Raw genomic sequence first — 16,915 nt, forward strand, 5'->3', positions numbered from 1 at the left:
AGAGGAAACAAAGTGATAGAAGAGCACATATAATCCACCTAACCCATAGAAAGAATAAAAAGCAAAATCTACAAAACACTCTCCCTTTGTCATTTTGGAGTTAGGCAGAGGTACAGGGCCAGAATTTTAAAATAGATAGAGAAATAGAACAAACAAATATCTAAGGATCTACCACCCAGGATTAGCAACAGTAAACATTTTCTATATATTTATGTTCATTTTTAAGAAATGAAGCCTTACCAATAAATCCAAAATCCTTATACACACACACTGCCCACTGTTCATTCCCCCTCCCTTTGACAGAGAGCCATCACCATGAATTTAGTGCATATCCTTTTGATCAATTTATACACATATATATCCATCCATCCATCAACAAAATGTTTGTTTTAAATATACATGTTTAAATTGTATACTGCACATATTTTACATTTAGCTGATTTCACCCATTATGTTTTGGAGCTCTATGCTTGCTGAGGCATGCATATATGTGTGTGTGTTTTGTTCACAGACATGTGAATATACCACTTGTTAGCTGTTCTTGTATTTGTAAATTTACATCATTACAAATAATGCCTCAGTGAGTGTTCTGTACACAGCTTGTGCATATATGCACAAGTGCAAGAATTTCTAATGGGAATATCCAGAAGCAGAATTTCTGAGTTGTAGTATTTGCATATCTTCTACTCAACTTTTGTTAAACTGTTACTCAACTTTTGTTAAATTGTTAATAGCAGTGTATGAGAGAACGATTTCCCCCATATTCTTCCCAACACTAGATATCACTAGACTTTATTTTTTAACCAGCCTGATGGATGAATACAGGCTCTTATTTCAATTTACAGTTCCCTGAATATCACAGAGATGAGCATCTTAGCTAGCTATCTGGATATCCTATTATTTGAACTGGTGTTGGTCTCTTTTCATCTACTATGCTGGGTACTCAAGGCATTTTGTCTTAGTTTCAGAAAATTGTCTTAGATTATACTATTCATTCTTTCCTTTCCCCTCATGTATTCTGTTCTCTCTTTTTGGAACTCCCAGATAGAAAGTTGACCCTCCTGGACTCATCTTTTTATTATCTTCTGTTCATCATTTCTTTGCCTTTTTGTTCTACTTTCTAAAAAATTTCCTTAATTTATTATCCAATATTTCTATTGAGTTTTTCTTGTCTGCTATATATTCTTAATTTATAAGAATTATTTTTTCTCAATATTCTTTTTGAAATATCCTATTCTTGCTTTATGGATGCGGCATCTCATCTTTCTGCAGATATTTTATACAAATACATGGGGTATATATGTGCATATATATTTATGCATATGTATATATCTATATGCACCTGGATGCATATATATGTGTGTACACATATATCTAAAATCTTCCCAGCTGCATAGTCTGTTTTCTCCAAGTTGTTTTGTATTTTCTATTCACTTATTTTGGTTTCTGTTATTTATAGTAGATGCTTTTCATAGATGCCTGATGATATTTGGTTGTTTGGGTATAAAAAATTTATTGAAAACTTTAACCATGTACATGGGGCTATTGGCTGTGACCTTCACTACAGGGCAACCTGGGTATGCCCTTTGGTAGGGCACAAATATTGATCTGAGAAACCTGGCTCCCATTATGTACCACTTATTTATGTATTCATTTAACACCCATATACATATAGTCTCAGAACTGTTCATCTGTACCCCTATAAGAAACAAATTTACCACCTAGAGTGCAGTATTTATGTACAGTTCTCCTTGCCTTGAGGTTTTTCTTCTTGGGTTAATTAGGTTCACAGAAGATTCTTCCTGTTTCCTGCCTGGAGGATAAAGGTCATAGTCTGGGAAGCCAATAATAGAGAAGAGGGCAGAGCTCTCAGCATTCAAAATGCCAATGCTCATTTAATCCCCCTCCCACCCTTCACGTGCCTCTTTTCCACTAGCCCAGTGGCCTCCTGTTTCAACCTAGAGAACAAACTTCAAATCTCCCATCTGTCAACTCTCCCAGTGCATCAGCACAGTGGCAAAGAGTGAAGGAAACCCGGCATCTGTTTCTTAAACAGCTTTTAGATAATCCTCTTTATTTTAGTCCCAGCTCTTCACTTCCACTTTCAGAGTTACACAATACTACCACTGTCTTAGCCCTTTGAAGATTTACCACCACAAATTTAATTGGTCCTTAGCTGTTTTCACTCAAAACTGGGCTTTCTTGGGTTTATTAAGACTGTTACCATTAGTCTAGCTGTTTTTCAACCTCAAAAACTTTACCATATTTTCTTCCATTCTCTTGAATCTCCCAATCTCTATAAATCTCTCTGGATTTATTACTTAAAAAAAAAACCTTACTAACTTTATTTTGGTTGATTTTTACTTAACCATGGTTTGGGAGAGAACAGTATGAAACGTGTGCTCAACCCCACCACCACTTTACCTGAACACACTATTATTATTTGTAATATTTTATTTTCAATCTTCCTGATATTCTTTAATCTTTTCAAAGTTTTGCTTCATACATGTTAACACACCTTAATCTTTTTGAGAATTTAAAAATCCATCATTGTCAAGAAATAATAAGCAACTGAAATTACTCAGTAACATAAAGAATTATGAAAGAAACAGAATTAACAATAGGCAGCAAGGTCTGTGCAAGAGTTAATCGGGAAAGTGTAGAAAAAAAAATCAGCTTAAAACCAAAGAAATGCCTCCTCATACACATGAGCTGAGACCATGGACTGTGACTGTGGGAAAGCAGAAATAAAAAACAAAAACGTTTTCCATTAGTAACTGTCACCTTATGAGATAAGTGTCAAAAGAAGCTGTGGTCTAATGTCCTCTTCTCTGTAAAGAAGTAAAAGAAACTCTCAAACCCTAAGGGCAGTAGATTCTCTCGCCTACGTGTCCTAACTGTGAAGTGTGATGAAAGTAACTTTTCATTAATAACAAAACTACAACATTTATACATGAATTATTTCAATAAAATTAGAGCAGATTCAAGGTTATCATGATTACAACATGACTAACTTTTCTTCTTCACGATACACTTTTTGAGGAGAGGAAAAGATGTTAGCCAAATTTCCAGTATGCTAGGACTAATTCTAGTTATGCCGCCATCCAGCAGTGGGTCATTATAAACTAGTGGTGATTATATTTGGTTACATGAAGTTAAGATTCCAAAGTAACTTCTGTGTTATTATTAATTCTACTCCAAATAAAACTTAAGAGGGAAGAAGACACCTTAAAAATTAAAAATAGAGAAAAGTTTTCTTCTTGGGAGATCCTGAGAGATTTTCAAGAAAGATGAAGAATGATGTAACCAACTTTCCTACTGGTGATGACAAGGAGTCGTGTTCTAATCAAAGGCAAATGGTTTAAATAAAACTGAAATCAAGTCATCCATATTAATGCTAAAAAACATAATTTAAAAATACATATAAAGTTTATTTATTTGACTTCTCCACAATATATAGTTGTTTTTTCTTATTAACGCTATCTGTGAAGAGGAGGCCTAGAAAAAGATGACTTTAAAAATAAAATGTTTATTTTTTAATAGAATGGCAGTATTATTTATCTTTGTTAATCTTTAATTAGTAGGTTGGCTTCACTGTTCTTATGATTAGGAAATGCCTTATGAAAACTTTGCAATCTCTCTACAAAATAAACTTACACAATTTTTTGGGTGTGTTAAAAAATCTGGGTAAATTCAGGAGTCCCCAAAGGGACTTGAGCTGGGAAATAAATCTTGATAAATGGCAAGAATTCTACCAGTGGACCAACATTAAAGAGTACTACAACTCCAAGGAAATTCTTCATGCACATGTATAAAAATATTAAGAAGAAAAATGTTCATGCCAGCAATGTTTTTATAAGGGCAAAAAAATGGAGACAACTGAAATGCCCATCAATAATAGAATGGATTGGTAAATTCTGTATACTGATACAATAAAACCTCATACCAACTGAACTTTGGCTACCCACATCTGCCTATAGCACCACCTTCCCACCTTCCAGCCAAGGTCATACAGCATTGTGGTTTCAAGTATGGATTCTAGAGCCCAACCCCATCATTACTACCTTTCTGACCTTAACCTCTCCATGCCTTTTCCCGTGACTACAAAAAAGAGGGTAATACTTGTACCTATTCAAGAGCTGTTAGGAGAATAAACATTAAAAATTTTAAGTTATTTAAAACAGTGCCTAGCACATGGTAAACACTGTGAAGTGTGTGATTAATAATTAGATCACAGCCAACTAAGTTTAGTATCTCTTCTACTTGGCAGCAACTTTTCTAATAAATGATGGCAGCCATCATGTTTTCCCTCTGTTTTTCCAGACTTGGGTAGCATGCATTTCTTTAATTATTTGTTTCAGTAATACATACTCAAGAAATTTTATGTGCCTTCATATGGCTTTTTGTTTTTAATGTTCATTCTCCTTCTAGGAAGACACTGATGGTTAAATTCTAAGTTTTTAAAATGAAACAAAATTTTAAAAAGTAAACTCAGAAACCAATCCAGAATGCTTATATCTTCATTTCTATTTCTTGCCCCCAATTTTTAGTAAGACAGATAGTAACCTTAAAACCAAAGTGTGTTTAACTGCCTATATATCAACTACAGAATCAAAAATACTGAAGATTCTTACATCTACTCTTACATTTACATGAAAGAGGCAAACAATGAAATGCCTAAATTAATGGATTTCAATACTGCTAATTCTGAATAGTATAAACACATCTATTTTGGAGACAAGATATTCCCAAGAGAATGCTCCTACTATTTTTAATGCTCTGTTCTAAGCTCCATACCTCAAAGCATTTGCCTATTTATCAAGGAGCTCCAAACTTCTCCGTTTTCCTTTCCCTGACTCTTCTCTATCAAAAAAAAAAAAAAAAAAACAAAACCACCTTCACACCCACCCTATTGCTGCCACCAGAGACCCAGATATCACCCTTGAAATCTTTTCACTGTCTCACTCTATATATTAAATCACAAGCCCCATATCTAGTCTATTTCCAAAGTAAAGCACCAGTCCACACACAGACACATCCAGTATCTCATTCCTGCTTACATCCCTTCCATGAAGTTTTATCTCACTTACAGTAAGTCCAAAACTCATGACATAGCATACTGTGCTTTAGTCACACCAGTCTTTTCTCATTTCCTCTGTACTCCCCAGTTTTTTCTCCCCACTCCAAGGTTCCACTACAATTTATTCTCTGCCAAGAATATCACTGCTGTCTTCTTCATTCACCCAATTCCTACTCATTGTCAAGCTTCAGCTAAAACTCTACTTCTTTTACCCAGTCAAGTGAATCAGCCCGCCATAATATGTTCGTATCACTTTCTAATCTTTCTTCTTAGCATTTTTCAAAAACTTTATTTACATGTTTGTTTGTGTAATTATGTGTTTATTGCCTATCTCCCTCACTAGACCATAAGTCCTCAGATATTTTTTAACTGGTACAGAATAGGTACACAACATTCTAAAAGATTAACTTGTGGAATTAATGAATCTGTTATAATTCAACAATGTGGTGTAGTTAAAAGTTCAAAGAAAATGAGGACCTTTAAATTGGTCAAAGGACACAAATCTAAACAAATTCAAGAGCAGTATCAGAGGCAAGGAAAGCTAAATTAAAAGTAGTAAAACCGCTAGCTTAGTCTCTACTAACTAGAGAAAGCCCATTTCTGTGGCATCGTTCTGCAATATAATTTATCTCTATTTTGTTATGAGGCAAGAGAAAAATACCAGGGTATTGGAGAGAGTCCACATTCAAAGAGCTAAAAATGAAACGCAACACCTAACTACAAGTGTTTAGTTCTTTCCTAAAGAGCAACTCTACTAAATCGGAAGGCAGCTGTTGAGAACGATCAAAACTAAGCTGTTCCAAATCTCCAACACACTATAGGAAGATGCTCACATAGGATTTTAATTCCCAATAAAGGTTCTTTATCTGTTAGATGACATTTTACTAAGGCTTAAAACAAAGCAAAGTTTAGATTAAGTAACAGTTAAAACTGGCATATATTTTATCAGATGAGTGTTTGCATTACACATTTTTCTATGTTCAGGCTCTATCTACTTCACACACCATCAACTGACAAAGACAGTCTTCCTACCTCAACAGTAGCAAAGAATAGAAACTCCCTAAACTTAACTAATAAAACTATCTGTACCTATATATTCTACTTATTTATTTATTTAAAATTTTAATAAGGTATTATTGATAAACACTTTTATGAAGGTTTCGCATGAAAAATCAATGTGGTTACTACATTTACCCATATTATCGAGTCCCCACCCATACCCCATTGCAGTCACTGTCCATCAGTGTAGTAGGATGCCACAGAGTCACTATTTGTCTTCTCTGTGCTACACTGTTATCCCTGTGACCCCTCACACCATGTGTACTGAACATAATACCCCTCAATCCCCATCACCCTTCTTCTCAACCAGCCCTCCCACACCCCTCCCCTTTTGTAACCACTAGTCTTCTTGGGGTCTGTGAGTCTGCTGCTATTTTGTTCCTTCAGTTTTGCTTCGTTGTTATACTTCACAAATGAGGGAAATCATTTGGCATTTGTCTCTCTTTGCCTGGCTTATTTCACTGGGCATAATGTCCTCCAGGTACACCCACGTTGTTGCAAATGGTAGGATTTGTTTTTCTTATGCCTGAATAGTATTCCATTGTGTATATGTACCACCTCTTCTTTATCCATTCATCTACTTATGGACATTTAGGTTGCTTCCATATCTTGGCTATTGTAAATAGTGCTGTGATAAACATAGGGGTGCATATGTCCTTTTGAATCTGAGAACTTGTATTTCTTTGTGTAAATTCCTAGGAGTGGGATTACAGGGTCAAATGGTATTTCTATTTTTAGTTTTTTGAGGAACCTCCATATTGCTTTCTCTCCATTGCAATGGTTGAACTAGATTACATTCCTACCAGCAGTGAATGAGGGATCCCCTTTCTCTGCATCCTAGCCAGAATTGTTGTTCTTAGTCTTTTCGATGCTGGCCATCCTTACTGGTATGAGGTGATATCTCATTGTGGTTTTAATTTGCATTTCCCTGATGATTAATGATGTGGAGCATTTTTTCATGTGTCTGTTGGCCATCTGAATTTCTTCTTTGGAGAACTGTCTGTTCATATCCTCTGCCCATTTTTTAATTGGGTTATTTACTATTTAGGTGTTGAGGTATATGAGTTCTTTATATATTTTGGATGTTAACCCCTTGTCAGATATGTCACTTACAAATATATTCTCCAATACTGTAGAATGCCTTTTTGTTCTGTTGATGGTGTTCTTTGCCATACAGAGGCTTTTTAGTTTGATGTAGTCCCATGTGTTCATTTTTGCTTTTGTTTCCCTTGCTTAAGGAGATGCAGTCAGGAAGAAGTTGCTCATGTTTATATTCAGGAGATTTTTACCTATATTGTCTTCTAAGAATTTTATGGATTCATGATGTACATTCAGGTCTTTGACCCATTTCGAGTTTAGTTTTGTGTATGGGGTTAAACAATAATCCATTTTCATTCTCTTGAATGTAGCTGTCCAGTTTTGCCAACACCAGCTGTTCAAGAGGCTGTCATTTCTCCACTGTATGTCCATAGCTCCTTTATCATATATTAATTGATATATATGCTTGGGTTTATATCTGGCCTCTCTAGTCTGTTCCATTGGTCTATGGTTCTGTTCTTGTGCCAGTACCAAACTGTCTTGATTACTGTGGCTTTGTAGTAGAACTTGAAGTTGAGGAGTGTAATCCCTCCAGCTTTATTTTTCCTTCTCAGGATTGCTTTGGCTATTTGGGGTCTTTTGTGGTTCCATATGAATTTTAGAACTATTTGCTCTAGTTTGTTGAAGAATGCTGTTGGTATTTTGATAGGAATTGCATTGAATCTGTACATGCTTTAGACAGGATGGCCATTTTGACAATATTAATTCTTCCTATCCATGAGCATGGCATGTGTTTCCATTTACTGGTATCTTCTTCAATTTCTCTCATGAATGTCTTGTAATTTTCAGAGCATAGGTCTTTCACTTCCTTGATTAGGTTTATTCCTAGGTATTTTATTCTTTTTGATGCAGTTGTGAATGGAATTGTTTTTCGGATTTCTCTTTATTCTAGTTCATCGTTACTGTATAGGAATGCCACAGATTTCTGTGTATTAATTTTGTATCCTGCAACTCTGCTGAATTCAGATATTAAATCTAGTAGTTTTGGAGTGGATACTTGAGGGTTTTTTATGTACAATATCATGTCATCTGCAACAGGGACAGTTTAACTTCTCCCTTGCCAATCTGGATATTTTCTGGTTCTTTGTGTTGTCTTATTGCCATGGATAAGACCTCCAGTACTATGCTGAATAAAAGTGGGGAGAGTGGGCATCCCTTGATCTTAAGGGAAAAGCTTTCAGCTTCTTGCTGCTAAATATAATGTTGGCTGTGGGTTTGTTGTATATGGCCTTTATTATGTTGAGGTACTTGCCTGGTTTCAGTATTAGAGTGATGCTGGCCACATAGAATGAGTTTGGGAGTATTCCCACTTCTACTCTTTGGAAAACTTTAAGGAGGATGGGTATTAGGTCTTCACTAAATGTCTGATAAAATTCAGCAGTGAAGCCATCCAGTCCATGTGTTTTGTTCTTGGGTAGTTTTTTGATTGCCAATTCAATTTCCTTGCTGGTAATTTTGTCTGTTCAGATTTTCCTTTTCTTTCTGGGTCAACTTGGAAGTTTGTATTTTTCTAGAAAGTTGTCCATTTCTTCTAGGTTATCCAGTTTGTTAGCATATACTTTTTCTTAGTATTCTCTAATAGTTCTTTGTATTTCTGTGGTGTCTATAGTGATTTTTCCTTTCTCATTTCTGATTCTGTTTATGTGTGTACACACTTTTTTTTCTTGATAAGTCTGGCTAGGGGTTTATCTATTTTGTTTATTTTCTCGAAGAATCAGTTCTTGCTTTCATTGATTCTTTTTATTGTTTAATTCTTCTCGATCTTATTTATTTATGCTGTAATCTTTATTATGCCACTTCTACTGACTTTGGGCCTCATTTGTTCTTCTTTTTCTAGTTTCATTAATTTTGAGTTTAGACTGTTCATATGGTTTTGTTATTCTTTCCTGAGGTAGGCCTGTATTGCAATATACTTTCCTCTTAGCACGGCCTTTGCTGCGTCCCACAGATTTTGTGGCATTGAATTACTGTTGTCATTTGTCTCCATATATTGCTTGATCTCTGTTTTTATTTGGTCATTGATCCATTGGTTATTTAGGAGCATGTTGTGAAGCCTCCATGTGTTTGTGGGATTTTTCATTTTCTCTGTGTAATTTACTTCTAGTTTCATACTTTTGTGGTCTTAGAAACTGGTTGGTACAATTTCAATCTTTTTGAATTTACTGAGGCTCTTTTTGTGGCCTAGTATATAACCTATTCTTGAAAATGTTCCAAGTGCACTTGAGAAGAATGTATATTCTGCTGCTTTTGAGTGTAGAGTTCCAGAGATGTCTGTTAGGTCCATATGTTATAATATAATGTGTTGTTCAGTGCCTTCTTACTTATCTTCTGTCTGGTTGATCTGTCCTTCAGAGTGAGTGGAGTGAAGTCTCCTAGAATGAATGCATTGCATTCTATTTCCCCTTTTAATTCAGTTAGTATTTGTTTCACATATGTAGGTGTTCCTGTGTTGGGTGCATGGTTATATCTTCTTGTTGGATTGACCCCTTTATCATTTTGTAATGTCCTTCTTTGTCTCTTGTTATTTTCTTTGTTTTGAAGTCTATTTTGTCTGATACAAGTACTGCAACTCCTGCTTTTTTCTCCCTATTAGCTGCATGAAATATCTTTTTCCATCCCTTCACTTTTAGTCTGTATATGTCTTTGGGGTTAAAGTGAGTCTCTTGTAAGCAGCATATAGATGGGTCTTGCTTTTTTATCCATTCAATGACTCTGTGTCTTTTGATTGGTACACTCAGTCCATTTACATTTAGGGTGATTATCGATAGGTATGTACTTATTGCCACTGCAACTTTAGATTCGTGGTTACTGAAGGTTCAAGGTTAACTTCCTTATTAGCTAAAGAGTCTAACTTAACTCAGTTAGTATGCTATTACAAACACAATCTAAAGGTTCTTTTTTTTCTCCTTTTTCTTCCTCCTCCATTCCTTATGTATTAGGCATCATATTCTGTACTCTTTGTCTATCCCTGATTGACTTGGGGTAGTTGATCTAATTTTGCATTTGCTTAGTAATTAACTCTTCTACTTTCTTTATTGTGGTTTTATTACCTCTGGTGACAGCTATTAAACCTTAGGAACACTTCCATCTATAGCAGTCCCTCCAAAATACACTGTAGAGATGGTGTGTGGGAGGTAAATTCTCTCAGCTTTTGCTTTTCTGGAAATTGTTTAATCCCTCCTTCAAATTTAAATGATGATCTTGCCGGACAAAGTATTCTTGGTTTGGGGCCCTCCTGCTTTATTGCATTAAATACATCATGCCACTCCCTTCTGGCCCATAACGTTTCTGTTGAGAAGTCTGATGATAGCCTGATGGGCTTTCCTTTGTATGTGATCTTATTTCTCTCTCTGGCTGCTTTTAATAGTCTGTCCTTATCCTTGATCTTTGTCATTTTAATTAATATATGTCTTGGTGTTGTCTTCCTTGGGTCCCTTGTGTTGGGAGATCTGTGTACCTCCATGGCCTGAGAGACTATCTCCTTCCCCCGATTGGGGAAGTTTTCAGTAATTACCTCCTCAAGGACACTTTCTATCCTTTTTTTTCTCTCTTCTTCTTCTGGTACCCCTATAATACAAATATTGTTTCACTTGGATTGTTCACACAGTTCTCTCAAAATTCTTTCATTCTTCAAGATCCTTTTTCCTCTCTGCCTCAGCTTCTTTGTATTCCTCTTGTCTAATTTCTGTTTCATTTATTGTCTTCTCCACCATATCTAATCTGCTTTTAAAAGCTTCCATTGTATGTTTTATTTCTGATACTCTGTTCCATAATGATTGGATCTCTGACCGGAATTCATATCTGAGTTTTTAAATATTTTTCTGTACCTCCATGAGCATGTTAATGATTTGTATTTTGAAATCTCTTTCTGGAAGATTCATGAGGTCGATCTCATTTGAATATTTCTCTGGTGTATTCATAATTTTGCTTTGAACCAGGTTCCTTTGACATTTCGTATTTTTATGTGGTGCCCTCTAGTGCCCAGAAGCTTTACTCTCTGGAGCTGCTCAGCCCCTGGATAGATGTCGGGGGTCGCAGGGAAGCAGTGTTGGTGCCTGGGGAGAGGAAAGAGCTATTTCCTGTTTCCTGGCTGCTATGCCTGTCTCCACTGCCAGAACCAGTGGGCCAAGCACACAGGTATAAGCCTCTATGCTTTGCGCGTTTGTAGCTGCTGTAGGTGGGGCTTCCCTCTGGCTGGCCTAATGCCAGGGTATGGTTTGACAGTTTGTGAACCCAGCTGGGGCTGGTCAGGAGAAAAGTGCAGTGGGCTGCATATCATGGAGCGGGGCCTTGGAGCTGCATAGCCAGCCAGGGGGCTGGAGCGCCTGAAGATCGTAAAAGTTCCCAACCTGCTGGGCAGACTGCACCTGGACAATTTTGTCTCCCTGCCCTTTCTCCTGAGCAGTAAGGTCTGTATAATCCTTGCCCCTTTAGCAGCCCTCTCGCTGTTAGGAAGTCTCTCAGATTGCCCGCCTTGTTTTTGTCCCAGAGCAGCCGGATATGGATCCTTACTTTCCACAAGTGGCTGGAATCTCAGTCTCTCCAGGTATTCTGCCTGTCTTAGCTTTACAATCCCCCTAATCATGAGAGCACCATGAAATGTAGGTTCTTGCTCCCAGATCAGATCTCCAAAGCTAGGTTTTCAGCAGTCCTAGGTCTCCACTCCCTCACTGCTCTGTTTCTCTTCCTCCTGCTGGTGAACTGGGGTGGGGGAAGGGCTTGGGTCCCGTCAGACCACGTCTTTGGTAAGTTACCCTGTTCTGTGAGGTTTATTCTTTTCTCCAGTCTGGTGCAGCCCTCTTTTCGTTGCTCTTTCAGGATTAGTTGTATTGATAATATTTTCGTATTATATGTGGTCTTAGGAGGAAGCCTCTGTCTCACCTCTCACACCACCATCTTTAAGCCAATCCCTATTTCTATTTATTTTTATGATATTTCTAAATTACATATTACCTTTTAAAACACAGAAACGACAGCATATTTGCTTAGAGGTTTTAATAAGCAATTCTGATTTTTGAATGCAAAGTTATAATTATGTAATGAGGTGTGCTAGTCTATGTTTACATTTAACTATCACTTTCCATACAGTGACATGCATAGTACCTTGGTGAGGGGGGTAATGATAACCAGAGGACCAGCCTTATGACACAAAAATAGGTAATAAACATTAGTAAGGTATTTTAAAAATAAATTATAAAATATTCTTTTTATTTATTTTATTCAATACACATAGTTTCTTTGGTAACAAGTAGTGTCATTCAATCCTCATATAGTTAAGGGCCCAATGTGTGGTAAGCATTGCACCAGGTGCTCGGACAGCAGTGAACAAGAGTTCAATGAAGTTTCTACACTTCTAAGCTCAGATTCAAATGGGAGGAAAAGACAAATAAATAAAACTGAATAATTTGAGGTAGAAAGTTACTAGGTAAGCTATTTTAGACTGAATAATTAAGAAGAATTTACATGTGAGGGAACATGTGATCTGAGACCACATATAATAAAAACTTAACCCCCAAATTATTTTATAAATGAATGATTTCATAGTATGTGTGTAATTAAAACTCAGCAGAAAGAACCTCTTATTTCCTTTTACTAATCTTGAGCTTCTCATTTTTACCTATATGATGCCTACATTTGTATATCCAGTCAACAGCCAAAATGTAATGGGAAGAAAAGAAAAATGCTCATCACTATCACTCAAAGTCACTATTAAATACTCTGTTATCACTAGCAATCATACTACCATTTTCCCAGTTTTCAAGGTTCTTAGAGCTGTTTAACTCAGCTCTCCTTGCATTTCCAATATTCAATCCATTAATAACTCCTGTTAACTTTTTTTTTCATGTCTTTCAAATCAGCAAGTTGCTCAGTTTTTCAAAATCATCATTACACCCCAGAGTATTAGTAATCAAAGCCTCAGGCACTTGAGCAGCATGTCTAACCTCTATCCTTGGTCTGCCTACACAATGTGCTCTGTTGAACAATTCCCCACATCTACATGCTCACAATGTCATACCCCTAATCACCACTCAAAAGTATCTTTCCACAGTTTCCATAAAGAATTCACATTCCTATTACTCGGCATTCAAGGTATCCTATTATCATAGCCTTCAGTAACAAAGCTTAAAAATACATGAGGCAAAAGTTGACTGAATTAAATGAAGAAAAATGAATATACATTATAATGAGATTTTTAACACTCCTGTCTCAGGAATTGATAAAATAGGAGGACCCCTGAAAAAAATTTGAAAGAGTACTATCAAATACTTTAACCTGATTGACATTTTTGGAACACTACACCCCAGAACTGTACAATACATATTCTTCTCAAGTGCGTGAGTTACTTTCAACCAAGAAAGATTGTCTGCTAGTAAGTAAAAAATTTTAAAAGATTAAACACATCAGAGTGTGATGTTTGAAAACAACTAAAATTAAAAATCAGTAGCAATAGACATTTAGTAAAAAAACCCCAAACTCCAAATGTTTAATATTAACTTGTAAATAATTCATGAAGCAAAAAAAATTTTTTTCATTAAGGAAAAAAATCTTGAAAACATTTCAAATGGAATGATAATAAAAAATATACCACACGGGAATTTGTAGAATACAGTGAAAACAGTATTTAGAAGGGAGGAGAAAAAGGCTCTATCTTAAGATAGAAAAAAGTGCGGAGTAATTCCAAAGGAGGAAAATAATAAAAAAGCAGAAATCAATGAAACAAAAAAAGAAATTAACAAAGCAAAACTTAGTTCCTTAAAGGATCAAAATAACTTACAAATCACCAGTTATAATGACCCATAGTGCAGCCTCACTTTTCCTTCTACCTTGTCTGAAATCACCATGACAAGCATCTTCTAGCCCTCGGCCAAATATGGTACTCATTCCACACCTCCAGCCTCCTTGATCTTCTACACCAGGGGTCAGCAAACTGTGGTTCCTGGGCCCAACAGTATCCACAGCCTAATTTTGTATGGCCTATGAGTCAAGAATGGTTTTTACATTTTTAAATGGTTGAAAAAATTAAAAAATAGTATTTAATAACACAAAAAACCATATGAAATTCAATTTCAATGTCTATAAACAAAATTTTGTTGGAAGTCATGGTCACTAGTTTACCCACTGTCTGTATACAGCTGCTTTTGCACTGCACTGTCTGAGTTGAGTAGTTGCTGCATGGCCACCAATGCTTAAAATATTTACTTACCTGGTCCTTCAGAGAAAAAAAGGTTTGCCAACTCCTGTTTAATACATGCTCCTCTTCCTCTCTGTCAATTCATGCATCCACCCCAACAATATGCTCAAAATCCACTTAGGAGATAATTGTCACTTACTTCCTTGAAAGAAAAATTCTGTCCTAAATCCTCTATCTTGTTTTGTAAACTGCCAAACAGTTTTTGTGTGGAAGTTGGTTTACCCATTTAGCAGTAAGTTTCCTAAGAAAGGGATTGTACATACCATCCATCAACAAAACCCCTAGTACATAAACCAGGGCCAAGGAAACTACCCCTGCCTCCTTTCCCCTGAAGTAAAGACCAAAGGGCGAGGAGAGAAACAGGGGCACAATTCAATTGGGAATTGAATATGTATAGATTTGTAACTCATTTTGTATTAGAGTAATACAGAAGTTTAAACTACTTCTTAAAATATTTATTTTCTCTGATTATAAAAGAACTACTCACTTTATTATCAAAGTTAGGAAATGAAAACAATTAACAATAAAATTTTTTCTAAAACTAGTAATATATAGTATGGCTCCTCTTTCTCCTGTATCAGTAGTTCTCAAATTTTTTGGTTTAAGGATCACTTTATGCTTTTAAAAATTATTGAGGTCTCCAAAGAGGTTTCATTTATATGGGTTATCATATTTATTGTATTATGAATTAAAACTGAGAAGATTTTAGAGTATTTAATAGCCCTTAGTAACCCATTTTTTTCTTCACTGCAAATACATAGCACTGAAGATGATACTAACATCAAACATAGCTGAGTGCCATTGCCTTGATTTGTGTAAGTCATTAACCTTTTATATTGACTTTTGCACTGTGCAGAAGTCTACACATTAGAAAAGGCAAGTATATCCTAGTATTACTAACAAAACAATTTGATGTTGTGGATCCTATGACAAAAATGGATAAAGTAAAGAAGTTCAACTGCTTAATCCATATAAACTGGGCTCTCCCACCAACCCACATGTAGGTGTTCCAAATCCTATGCTACTTAGACTCTGCTTTGGAGTTTAAGCCTCCCATATCCTTACTATCCCACTTTCATGAATTGTCACCTCTAACTCCTCTTAATGTTTTGAGCCCTTATCCCTTGTTAAGCCTTATAGAATTCTGCTAGCGAGATGCGAGGTGAACCTTCTGCCAATCCTAAAGTTAATATTCTCTTTTGAGCGCTTAGATGCATTCTAAGAAAAAATACTGTATTGGCTGTCCTCAGCTTCTTCTCAATATCCTTCAGTGTCTGGTAAATGTGGACATACCTGTAGCTCAATCTTTAGCCCTCTTTTCTCCAGGGTCCATGTAAATATCCATGGACACATACATACGCACACACACACACATTCATGTACATTCTGTCTTTCCTTGAAGTACTGAGACAGGGACCATGAAGTTAGACAGAGTAGGGTGAGGGCCTCTGGAAAAAACAAAGCAAGACAATCCATTGTGGGATTTGCTTTGGCCTGCTGGGGGGCCCAGCTTGTTTTTCTGACTTTACCCAGGTGCTGCTTTTCTTCCTCCAGCCCTAAACAAATGATTTGCAACCTGGGCAATGTAGCAAGTAAGCCCAAAACAACGCAGTAAAAACATGAAGGATTCCATCCTGAAAATAACATTGCGTCTTAAAACCCAATTAGTTAAAAAGTAAGTTTCTTAATAAATAGACAATAACTCAGCCCACCTTGAGAACAAAGCAGGCAGTCTTGAGTGATATGCTTCTAGACCGGGAAGCTGCTATCCTGGGAGGAAATCAGAGCAGTAAAATTCTTGTGAATAACCCAGAAGACTAATAAGAAACTTTGTGTTCTTCAAAAGTAAACATTTTGGGATCACTTAGCAAGTACATCCCTAGCCCTCTGTCTCTCAACCGCCTATAAAACCCCTAGACAATGCACCACCTGGAGACTCCCTTGTCCCCTCCTGGCTTGAGGCAAGAGCTTTGTCCTCTCACTTTCTCTCTAAATAAAAGCCTCTGCCTTAGTCTCCTACCTTGAGTGTATGCAAAGTTCATTCTTCGACTCTGTGAACAAGAACCCCAGCATCAGTACCAATGTTCTTTTCTACATGCAGTTAATTTAAAAATCTATTGAGTATATTATATATGACATCTCAATAAACTGAATCTACTAGGATGACATGGGCATGAAGCCAGTTATAAATTTAAGTACGAACCATAAAGAAAAAGAGATAATTTTGACCAGGAAACAATGAAAAAAATTCCTAATAATGAAAACAACTTAATAATCCACAAATGACCAATTTAATATTCCCAGAAAAATGGGTAAAGATGACAAAGCATATAAGATGATATGCAACTGGACAAAATTTTAAATGTATCCAACCTGATCAATAATGTTTGAATTAAATTAAAATTAAGGCAAAGTAATTTCACATCTATGAGGTTGGTAAAGCATTATTAAAAAGACTGACAAAATTCAGCATTGGTGATGGTCTA

General features: G+C 36.2%; 1 protein-coding gene across 7 annotated transcripts in view; it reads right to left on the bottom strand.

The window, feature by feature from the left end:
* NCOA1 (nuclear receptor coactivator 1) overlaps window positions 1-16,915 on the bottom strand; it is a 176,626-nt gene that overhangs the window by 117,405 nt on the left and 42,306 nt on the right. The window lies entirely within an intron of this gene.

This window comes from Manis javanica, chromosome 1, assembly GCF_040802235.1.
Source record: "Manis javanica isolate MJ-LG chromosome 1, MJ_LKY, whole genome shotgun sequence".
In the NCBI taxonomy this organism is placed as follows: domain Eukaryota; kingdom Metazoa; phylum Chordata; class Mammalia; order Pholidota; family Manidae; genus Manis; species Manis javanica.